Here is a 12,386-nt window from a genome sequence, read left to right as displayed (position 1 = left end):
TGGCGGGAAGGTAAACGGCATTTCTGTGCGCTGCTCTGGTTCGCCAGAAGCGGTTTAGTCATGCTGGCCACATGACCTGGAAGCTCCCTCGGCCAGTAAAACGAGATGAGCGCCGCAATCCCAGAGTCGGGCACGACTGGACCTAATGGTCAGGGGTCCCTTTACCTTTACCCTTTACCTTTACCTTTACCTTTGGATCTCAAACTGCTCCCACTGCTCTCATGGGACCTAGGCCTATTCACTGCACCAGCTCTGCTACCCAATTTCCTCCTTGGTTTAACTAACCTAAGGCTATTGATTTCGATGGATTTCTCTGAATGTGCTTTAGTTAGATGCAGCCCTAAATGAGCATCGGCTCTATGGGGTTTGCAAATGGTTCTGTTTGTTTTCAGCTCTTGTTGTTATGGCCTTTGGGTGAAAAAATAAAATGTATGAATAATATTTATACAGTTGGTAAGAGGTTCTTCAGTACTTGTTTCTAAAATATCCAGACTTCTCTCCCTCCCTCCCTATTATTTTGGAGTGCAGTTAGGATGTGAATAAATGAGCCAATTCGCAACATCTTTTCCTACTCACTGCAAGCTGTTGCTCGTGACAAGTCTCAGAACTATTTGCTTAAAAAGCACAGTTTGCACCATTGCCCCCTTTTAAGAAAGGACAGCACATTCTGAAGCATTATTTGTCCTCCATATGTAATAGATAAAGCATGATCTGTCTAACTTGCTCCCGGCTCTATGTACCAGTTTTAATGAACACAAACAGCCATTTTGTTTTCTTTTTCACTGTAAGAGAAAATGCCACAGGCATTTCATACATTATCAGTAAAAATACACAAGAACAAATAAAAAGAATACGCTCTGTCATTTGGTGCTGGAAGTTTCAAAATATACAGTACTTTGGAAGAAAATGTAGATTTTAAACCAACAATTTAAAATATATCTGTACAAATAACTTTTGGATTGGAGTCCCACCATCACCTCCCCTTGAGATTTCATATGAAATACATTTCATGGCATGGAACAATTGTCAACATCCTATATGTGAAATATTTAAATTACTTTTAAAAAGGAAAAAAACAAGGACCAAACTAAGGGAGCAATCCAAACCCAAGATCCACTGGAATGAACGACATTTGGCATAAGCAGATCTCTGGCTGAGCTGGCTCAGTCAGGTCTATGCTGGCTGCAGTTGTTCATCCTGCGACTCAGCTACATTAATAAAAATAAAATGCTTTAAATGCGTTATAACACTGTGACACCAGATGGAGCTGTAGAAATCTATAAAATGTTCCATTGTGAGCTTTAAAACTATTTTTTCCAGAGCATTTTTTTTATAACTGTGTAGATGCAGCCCTGTTTTAGCCAGAGTTAATGTCAGGGACTGGGCAGAGGAGTAATGGTGGAGACTGCCTCCCCATCTTGACCCCTCCAGGGAGGAGGAAGAGGAAGGCAGTACAGTGGTACCTCTGGTTATGAACTTAATTTGTTTGGGAGATCCGTTCTTAACCTGAAACCGTTCTTGACCTGAGGTACCACTTTAGCTAATGGAGCCTCCCGCTGCCACCGTGCCGTGATTTCTGTTCTCATCCTGAGGTAAAGTTCTTTACCCGAGGTACTACTTCCGGGTTAGCGGAGTCTGTAACCTGAAGTGTTTGTAACCTGAGGTACCACTGTATAGAGTGACAACAGGGGTTTGAGGGAGGTCACAGCTCAGAGGCAGATGAGGGGGAAAGTTTTAAAATAATGGGAGAGGAGGAGTAGGCAGAGCCACAACAACACTCAGCTGACACAGTGTCATTAGAAAGCATTCCAGACCCACCATCTCCCAGAACCCAGCGAGCCTTGAAAGTAGGAGAGCAAAGACCTCAAAGACAGAGGCCAGGTAGCAGAACCTGTAGAAGTCATGAATGAGGAAGTGGGGGAGATGAGGGGTGGAGATTCACTCGGTACAATGCCATTATCCAAGAAGCTGGGTTCTGTAGCCTCTCTCTGTAAAGTTTGAAATAAAAAAGGATGGTAAGAAACTTTTCCTTGTCTTTATAATTTCCTGGGCAACCAGCTGGGAGCCGCTGACAGCATCCTGACAACAGATGCCAACAGAAGTCATCTATCCTGACTTAGCCAGGTAAGTCTCAAAAAGGGGTGTTCCAGGGTGGTGATGTTGGGGAGGGGGCAGGGCAGGGCAGGGCAGGTGGAGAATTACCCCTATTCCAATCTCTGTTCAGTTTGGCCATGTGTTCTAGCAACCTAGCAAAAGTGACATTGGTGAAAAAAGTGGCATGAATCAAACTCTATTTTAAAGACTTGTTTTCCATCCTCCAGGCTCAGATAGGCTTAGCTGGAATTAGCTGCACTCCTGAGTGGATTCTGGAATAGGGGCAAGTTACGCCAGCATAATTTACACCAGCAAATTGCACTGGCTTCTTCTAGCTTGGATTGCTCTGCAGGTGTTACACGGCACACTTTTAAAGAAAACAAACAAAAAACCCCTCCAAACCTGAGAATCTGAATGGAGAAATGGCAACGGCAAAATGGCAACCTTTCCCCTCTGTGAGGGCCATCTTCCGCTCAAAATCGACATCATGGAATACTGTATACAAAAAATCAGAAATCTCTATTGCAGGACCAAAGAGATTTTGGATCACAGAAGTCAGTATGGTTGCCTAACACTGGATGCAAAGAGGCCCAGGGGTTAGCCCTAGCATTGGGCAGAGTGAGGTGGCAGATGCTATGGGCAGGAAGCAAACAGTGATATGTGTCACACAGTCAGATCTGTGCCTCCCTGAGCTAGCATTTTGGCCTCATGTCCAGTGAAGAAATGCTGTCCCATCTGCAGTGTTAAAAGTAAGACTTAGCTGCCATTCTGGTCATCTTCTGGACATCAAATGTGAGTGTTTGAGGGATACTTGAGGAATTAGGTCTTTTTGAGTGTCAGGAGGAACTCACTTGCAATGCAACTCCCAGACTAAGGTGCAGACGAGAATTTAGGCTGCAATCCTAGTCATACTTAAAGGTAAAGGTAAAGGTACCCCTGCCCGTACGGGCCAGTCTTGACAGACTCTGGGGTTGTGCGCCCATCTCACTTAAGAGGCCAGGGGCCAGCGCTGTCCAGAGACACTTCCGGGTCACGTGGCCAGCGTGACATCGCTGCTCTGGCGAGCCAGAGCCGCACACGGAAACGCCGTTTACCTTCCCGCTGGTAAGCGGTCCCTATTTATCTACTTGCACCCGGAGGTGCTTTCGAACTGCTAGGTTGGCAGGCGCTGGGACCGAGCAGCGGGAGCGCACCCCGCCGCAGGGATTCGAACCGCCGACCTTTCGATCGGCAAGCCCTAGGCGCTGAGGCTTTAACCCACAGCGCCACCTGCGTCCCAGTCATACTTACCTGGGAGTAAAACTAATTGCATTCAGTGAGACTTTCTTATAAGCAGAAATGCATAACACTGTACTAAGAGTTGTATTTCCTTAACATTCTGATGTAGTTATTCCTTTTTTTAAAAAAAAAGTATTAGAATAGGTTTATTCTGGCAATGCTATGGAGTGGATTTATGGGTTACAATCCAAATAAATAAATTAGGGCACAATCCAGCCACAATTAAACATTGTTAAATCTCATTGAATTCAGTGAGAGATCTAGAAGTACATTCTTAACCCCCTCCCTGACATCGATTTGTTTTGATAGTGCTTTATTTCTTAATATCATGTTCATAATGTACCATAAATGTGACTAATATTTGCTAAGGATGATAACCAATTACGTCCTTTCAGACCCAGTGAAAGTGATGGATTTAAGTTACATGATTTCTATGGATCAATCAATTCTGAGTATGACTAGCATTGAATATCACCTTATGTTCAAAATACTTGCCAAAAAAGGGGCCTCAGAAAAGTGGTATTTAAAAAAGAAGTGGACATAAATTATATATATATATATATATATATATATATATATATATATATATATTGCATCACATTCATTGTCTCAACCCAGTCAGATGGGTGGGGTACAAATAAAGCTAAATTAAATTAAATTATTTTTATTATTTATTATCCTTACAGCAACCCTAAAAGGTAGGTCTGTGTTACAGATCAGCAGATCAGGGTATCAGGCTGAGAGACAGTGATCTACCCAAGGTGACCTATCAAATTCATGGCAGACTTTGGAGAATAACCCTTGGTTTCAATAATGCTACACGAGGCTCAAGAGCTCTCTTTGTCTAAATCTTTCATGCGTGACCTAAAGGAAAACCGCAATCTGAGCTTGCTTTGAAATAAAACTGAAACAGTATTTGGAATTACTTGTGACTCGGTCCTGTATACCTGAAGGAGCATCTCCACCCCCATCGTTCAGCCCGGACACTGAGATCCAGCGCCGAGGGCCTTCTGGCGGTTCCCTCATTGCGAGAAGTGAGGCTACAGGGAACCAGGCAGAGGGCCTTCTCGGTAGTGGCGCCCGACCTGTGGAACGCCCTCCCATCAGATGTCAAAGAGATAAAGAATTACCTGTCATTCAGAAGACATCTTAAGGCAGCCCTGTTCAGGGAAGTTTTTAATATGTAATGCTGTATTGTTTTTAACACTGATTGGGAGCCGCCCAGAGTGGCTGGGGAAACTCAGCCAGATGGGCGGGGTATAAATAATAAATTATTATTATTATTATTATTACTCTCCTTGGAGATTTCTTTGTTTGAAAACTTGTCAGAGAGGGGGAAACCAAAGTTCATTGGTCTAGTCAACAAGAAACATAGTGGAAAATGAGAAACTGTACAAGTGTACAGGAGTGGGTATTGTTATGTTAAATTAAAATATGTTTGGATGCAAGCTTATATTCTGTTACTGACAGTAATGTTCTTTATGCTTTATCTCTCTAGGAACAGAACTCTCTTGACTAAAAAGTTAGTAGGTATTAAATAATACCTCCTATGTGATTTGGGATCAGGGGTGCAGGAAGGGGGGGCAGTCTTTACAGGATGCCTCACATACGCAGTCCGTATGGGATGCCGCTCACGTGGCAGCCTGTATGGTCACCGTGTAAGCGGCAGCCCTTATGGGGCTCTAGACTTCTGCTGGATTCTGCTAGATTTCCAAAATTATGTGAAAGATCACATAAAACATGGACTTTGTTTTAAAGGATGAACATGATGCAAATATACAAAATAAATACTATACAAATAGGTTTGCGAATTAACAAGAAAGGAAATGTCGGGAAGACAGAATAAGAGGTAGTCTGAATGTAGCATCAGTGTGAATTTCTCCTAATCTTCCTATATACATAAAAATGTAGGATGTCATCATGCTCCACAATAGGTGACTTCAATAGGCATCTCCTATTCAGGAAGGTCTGCGTAGGAATTGGGGGGGGGGGGCTGGGTGCCTCTTTAAGACATTATCCATTTGCCCTGAAAGCCCTGAAGAGGGCTTATATAAAACCTTTCTCTTGTCAAATTGAGAATTCACATTATGAAGGTAGAATATGCTTTTTCTAAACAAATCACAGGAAAGTGTGCATAAATCCATTAAAATATACTAAGCACCAGTGCACCCTCAGTTTTAATGACAACGATCAGTTCATAGTACGTATATTGACCTCCAGGACACGACAGAGATCACTAAAGGGTTTTGATGTGTTTTCTGCAAGAGATGTAATCTGGATCAATACTCCTTTGTGATAGTGTAACTGTCAATCCAGTGATATGCATGTACATTTGATTACCAGAATGGATAACAGCCAGTAATGAGATTGGGACAAAAGTAAAATCCACTGTTATGCAGTCATCCCTCCTTTCTAACATCTAACCCTTACATTAGGCAGAGTGAGGTGGCTGCCTCAAGCAGCTGGTTTTGTTTGTCATGGAAGAAGGGCAGCAAAGTAATATTTATGTGCTGACAGCCCATATACTACCAGGCCAGGTTCAAGGTTACTGTGCTCACATAGAATCATAAAATTGTAGAGTTGAAAGGTACCCTGAGGATCTCCAACTTGCCTCAGCTGGAAGTTGAGCATCCTGTTGCCTCTCCAGGGCTGATGCTGCTGGCCTTGGACAGCTTTTAGTGGCTGCTAGAGAGCAGATGAGGAGGACTGAACAAAAAATGGGAGCTTGAGGAAGGTCAGTTGGTGGGGAGTGAGAAATGTTCCTATTTTCATCTGAGGAATGTTGGAGGGTATGCATTTAGTGTTGCCAGTTCCATACGATGTACTGTAGTACTTTGGGTTAAGTACTTAATTTGTTCCAGAGGTCCGTACTTAACCTGAAACTGTTCTTAACTTGAAGCACCACTTTAGCTAATGGGGCCTCCTGCTGCCACTGTGCCGCCGGAGCATGATTTCTGTTCTCATCCTGAAGCAAAGTTCTTAACCTGAAGCACTATTTCTGGGTTAGTGGAGTCTGTAACTTGAAGCATATGTAACCTGAAGCGTATGTAACCTGAGGTACCACTGTACTACTCTTCCAGAAGAGATTCACTAGGCCGGCAGCAATGCATTATTATTTTTTACATTAGCCAGTCTCCTCAATGTTGATCTGTATTTCTATTTGCATTATTAAACAGCGTTTTGCAGTTTAGCATGGTAAGCTGCTCTAATATTTTATGGTATGGTGGTACAGAAGTACTTTTATAAATGAACTAATTTATATTTTACTCCCAGGGAGAGGCCCTTTGGGGGTCTCACATCTCAGGTGCCAAATAGATTGGCTATTATGAACTATGGCTTTGCTTGCGACAGACATGGTGTGTGATAGGGCAACGACATTTGCAGCCCCAACTAGAGCTGCTCCACCTTTTGGTTGGACACGGGTTCCTCCATTAGAAGTTGTGCAAGGTACTGTAATACTGCCAATTTGGTTGGTTTTTCCTTTCTGAAATATGTACAGTTATACTTATGGTCCTTGGTTCCACGGAGAAATAGCTATGAAAAATGAGGTATTAATAGACTCCCACACTTACTACAAAGGAATGTGAACGATTACGTTTCTTTAGGATGTGTGACAGTTAAAAGGATGTTGTTTGGCAGAATGTCTTTATTGGTGCCTCATTTGTGATGCCCTGTATAGCTGACTTTTCATTTTAACGATGAGAATTAAACTGCAGAGGGCTGCTGTCTTTTAGTCTGACCTGTCGTCTTCACTGATAATAATGGTTTCCTTGCAAAAATAAATGAAAACATTAAACAGAACAAAATGAATGCCCATGGCAAGCAGGTTAACAACTGTTCTTTATGACTTAAGGAATAAAGTTTAGCCAAAGATAACGGTTAGCTCTTGAATTATGTTTGGGTTGAACTTATTCTTTCTTTCCCAAGGAATCCTGTTCTGCAGAAACCAGATTTGCTAGGTCTGTTGTTCATGGCGGAGAAAATGATCTCCTGATATATACAGCATGATAACTAAACCCAGTCTGCAAATATCCAAGCATGAAAAGCAACCTGGAGATAAATCAGATGTGTCAGATAATAATACACATGGCTCAGCGGTGGAACAAGCAAACCCAGCGTATGTGTTGGTTTTGAAGGAGTGAGTGTTTTGAAGAAGTCTGACTTAACTGAAACCCATCATACGTTTGATGTACCTACTTTGGGGTAATATAAATGGCTTACAGTTGGGTGAAGAAAAGCAAAGGAAAAATAATAAGGATTATTTGTAACATGTGAAAAAGAATGAAAAAAAAGACAAATAGTAAGACTCAACATTTTAACTAAAATTATATATATTTTTGTGTTAACAGTTTTGATGATATTCTAAATAGGGAATAGATTAATTCTATATACTTGCAAAAGAAATGTAAAGGTAAAGGTAAAGGGACCCATGACTGTTAGGTCCAGTCACGAATGACTCTGGGGTTGTGGCGCTCATCTCGCTTTATTGGCCAAGGGAGCCGGCGTACAACTTCCTGGTCATGTGGCCAGCAAGACTAAGCCGCTTCCGACAAACCAGAGCAGTACACGGAAATGCAATGTAGTGTAGTAGTACCCAAATTGCTTGTTGGAAGATACCTATACAATTTATCCATAAACAATCGAGGCTCTCTTTTTTTGCCATTCATTGATTAAAGGGAAATCTGTTTTTCTTTGTTAACAACTTCTGCTACTGCAGTTATAATTACATTAGGCACTAGTTCCCTGTTGCCTTGTTTATCTACTACATCTCACAAATATCCCAGAAGAATAACTATTGGAGCTAACAGGATTGTTTTTAAAGCCTAAAAGAATGCACTGTTTGCATTACACCTTGCTATGAATAACACAGTTGTAAGCTATCTCCTCTGAGGATTCGCTATGGATGCTTTAGAAAATTGATCTGTGTGCATTTCTGACCCAATCTGCTCTGCACTTTTTGGACTAAAATGTGTGGGCCATAACTATCTATCAAACTGTGCCCTTCTCCAAATGTTGCGATGCCGTTCTCAACTCCAAAAAATATATCAAAAAAATCAAAATGTGTTTAGAAGGAATACAAATTTCAAGAAACTACATGGATAAATATGTATCTTGAAACTATGTTTATAGTTGTTGTTGTTTAGTCGTTTAGTGTCCGACTCTTTGTGACCCCATGCACCAGAGAACGCCAGGCACTCCTGTCCTCCACTGCCCCCCGCAGCTTGGTCAGACTCATGCTGGTAACCTCGAAAACACTATCCAACCATCTCGTCCTCTGTCGCCCCCTTCTCCTTGTGCCCTCCATCTTTCCCAACATCAGGGTCTTCTCCAGGGAGTCTTCTCTTCTCATGAGGTGGCCAAAGTACTGGAGCCTCAGCTTCACAATCTGTCCTTCCAGTGAGCACTCAGGGCTGATTTCCTTCAGAATGGAGAGGTTTGATCTTCTTGCAGTCCATGGGACTCTCAAGAGTCTCCTCCAGCACCAATGTTTATAGTTACTTATCTAATTACATATTTGAATGAGAAATCTATCCAATTATTTTAAGGAAAATTACAACCAAAAGGGGATAGAAGAAACTGGTGAATGAGCATCTGTAGAAGAGCTAAAATTGGGAAAAGTCTAATGTATCTATTCCTTGTCCCACTGAGGGTGTCCCACTGAGGTTTGAGAGTGTGCTTCAAGGCAAACACATTGTTGTTGGCATGTCTGTCTTGAGGAGACAATCAAGTGCACCTCTAGAGGTGAAGTCAAACCACTATGTTATCAGCATTGATAACCTCCCCAGGCCACAAGCCTGGGCAGTGTGTATGGAGACCCTGGGCTAGTGTCCAGATGTCAAGACCCCCTCTCGGCCTCATTGATGTGGTCCAAAGGAAAGTAGACTACTGTGACGGAAAAGTTTGTTTTTGCTGGGCAGGTTGGGTCTACATGTGCTTTCTTTTTCTTTTTCCCTAACAGCAAATGGTTAACGAACGGCAGCTTCTGATTGGCTGGGATTCCAAGAGGGGGAGGATTTGTAGAAACAGTTTTTTAGGTTGGGATAGATGTTGGAAGAATAGGTTGGGAGACAGGGAGGGAGATAGGGAATAAGAGGAGAGAGAGTTGGTTCTGGGTAGAAACATCAACTCTGAAGAATATATCACAAGCTAGAGAGTTTCTGAGCTTAGTGTGAAGGACAGTGTGTGGTGTCCTGTAAGAGTAATAGGCCAGGAATTAACAGGGAGGCTGAGGCTGAGCCAGGAGAAGTAGAAGCTGTGAGAATACAGTCTACTTAGGACTCATTCCAGTCAGGAGGGGAGAGATTCTTCTACAAAAAGAGAAGACTCCCAAACCAGTTAAGAGGGGTGTGGAGATCCCTTGGGTCTGTTACTTGGAGTACCTCAGGAGTAGGGTTGTCTAAGGGTTGTGTAACTGACAGGAAGTACCACCTTGTTAAAGAACCAAAGTATTAAGCGGCAACAACTGAGAAAGAACTGAAGTGAAATAATATTATAATCTGAAGTATCTTATGTTTTACCCACTTTGTGTCATAAACTTCCTTTATTTCATAAAATCATTCTTGTTTATTTGATCAAATCCTGCCTGAGACTCCAAATTATTAAGTTTTCCCTCACACGTCCCCCACAAGTTAAACTGGGGTAGTTTGCAGAAATTCATAGAACTGGTGTCCTGTGAGGTGGGTGCACTATATTTAAGTGAGGGCAGGTGCAATGGCACCAGAGGAAAAAGTGCTGTCATGCCGTCACAACTACATATTGTTATTCTAGCAGTACCAAAGAGACTTGGGCCCAGTTAATGCATTTACAGACCTTCCAAGTGTCTCTATTTTCCAGCGACAGTCCCAGATTTGCAGAAGCCTACCATGATGTATGGAAGTGAGAGCTGGACCATAAAGAAGGCTGATCGCCGAAGAATTGATGCTTTTGAATTATGGTGCTGGAGGAGACTCTTGAGAGTCCCATGGACTGCAAGAAGATCAAACCTCTCCATTCTGAAGGAAATCAGCCCTGAGTGCTCACTGGAAGGACAGATTGTGAAGCTGAGGCTCCAGTACTTTGGCCACCTCATGAGAAGAGAAGACTCCCTGGAGAAGACCCTGATGTTGGGAAAGATGGAGGGCACAAGGAGAAGGGGGCGACAGAGGACGAGATGGTTGGATAGTGTTTTCGAGGTTACCAGCATGAGTCTGACCAAGCTGCGGGGGGCAGTGGAGGACAGGAGTGCCTGGCGTTCTCTGGTCCATGGGGTCACGAAGAGTCGGACACGACTAAACGACTAAACAACAACAACAACTATGTTTCTAATTTGACCCCAGAACGTTGACCTTTTCCTTAGGACACCCCTGTTTTCATCACAAAAATGTTGGACGGTGTGGAGTTATGTGACCCCTGAGCCTAGGTGAGAAGTAGCTATACAACCTTTAGAAGATATCTGTAGGCAGCCCTGTATGGGGTAGCTTTTGAATGTTTAATGTTATATTATCTTTTCATGTAAGGTGGAAGCCACCCTGAGGGTCTGGGGGACTCAGCCAGATGGGTGGGGTATTATTGCTGCTATTATTATTATTATTGGACATTCCTATTTTCATCAGAAAAATGTTGGAAGACATGCATTTACTGGACTGATAGTTTTCTACCATGCTAAAATACTATCAGCAATCTCGTAATTCCTACCAGGCACATTTATTGCATCAATGTGGTTATTGCACAAAAAGGCCTATATGCCTGGAGGCCTGATTTGCACATTTTTTCCCCACCTCAGAACAAAAGGAAAAGGCCATGTAATTTGTATTTACATACAAATAGGCCACGTCATGCCCACCTCACGCATTACATTGTGTGAGGCGTATATGTTCATGTCTCCACAGTTCAAGAGAATTGTCAATTCTGTAAGCATGTTAATGAGTTAACTTGCAGACTGAACTCGGAGACCTATCTATTCTGTAATCTCACAGATTACATCCTTTCTGTGGTGAATTCAGTGTTTGTAAATGTCAGGGAGCCAAGAGCATTCAGAGGAGCCCTCAGATCAACAAATGGTTTTATCAAAAAGAGTGAGGCCTACCAGAATCGTACATGGCTGTTTGATGTGAAGGACAGGGAGAGACACAAAGACCTAAGTAAAAATGGGTTTGAGCTGCTTCAAATTCTGGAACTGCTAGAAACAAAAATCGTTTCAAAAACCTAACAACTGAAGAAGCCAATGTTGCACAGCGTCTTGCCTTCAATCTGAGCAGGGAGTACTCTGTGTGTGTATTCAAACAATATCATGAAAGGGAAATTTTGAATCAAAAATAGAATCAACAAAGTGGCCTGAGACATCCCAAATTAAGGTTTATTTAAAAACAAGGGTCTACAAGGCATTAGCTAACAAAAATACCAGTCAGAATAAAGCCACCATAATTCCCTAAAATATGCAAAATCCCCTCCACCAGTCCATAGAAATCATGCACTGAAATATTAACTCTGTAGGCATGCTTTGATTCTCCAGGTTCTCTGTGATTCTCTGTGACTCAAACATAATAGGTAGCAATCTTGGTTTTCCAGAAATAAGTCCATGGGACTTACCCCTAAGATATATAAATCCACGTCAGCAGTCAAAGGTAAAATGTAAATCCCCCTGCCACAATCTTCTGCTCACAGAATCCTCTAAATTCTGAATGCATTAGTTGCAAGTGCTAAATCCGTTCCACTTCCCAGTGGGGAGGAGTTGCGGTGGACCACGTGGCCACCTACTCCCCTCTGGGGCTGGGGGATGAAGTCCCGCATCACCCGGAGGTTCCCAGTCACATCATCATCCAGCCAGCCAATCTGCTGACTGGGGAGGCATGGCCGGGCCCCAAACTGAGGTGCAAGCCAGAGAGCTTCCTCTTACCTCGCTTCTGCTCACATTCTGTAACCAATAAAGTTGTGGCCTAAATTTGCCCAATAACATTAACCTAATATTTGTGTCCTTGCATCTTATTCATCAACGAGGGGGTGATTTCGGGGTCTCGACATGCAAAATGCAAGTT

Source organism: Podarcis cretensis, assembly GCF_951804945.1.
Source record: "Podarcis cretensis genome assembly, chromosome: 4".
In the NCBI taxonomy this organism is placed as follows: domain Eukaryota; kingdom Metazoa; phylum Chordata; class Lepidosauria; order Squamata; family Lacertidae; genus Podarcis; species Podarcis cretensis.
Note: the sequence above shows the minus strand (reverse complement) of the source record.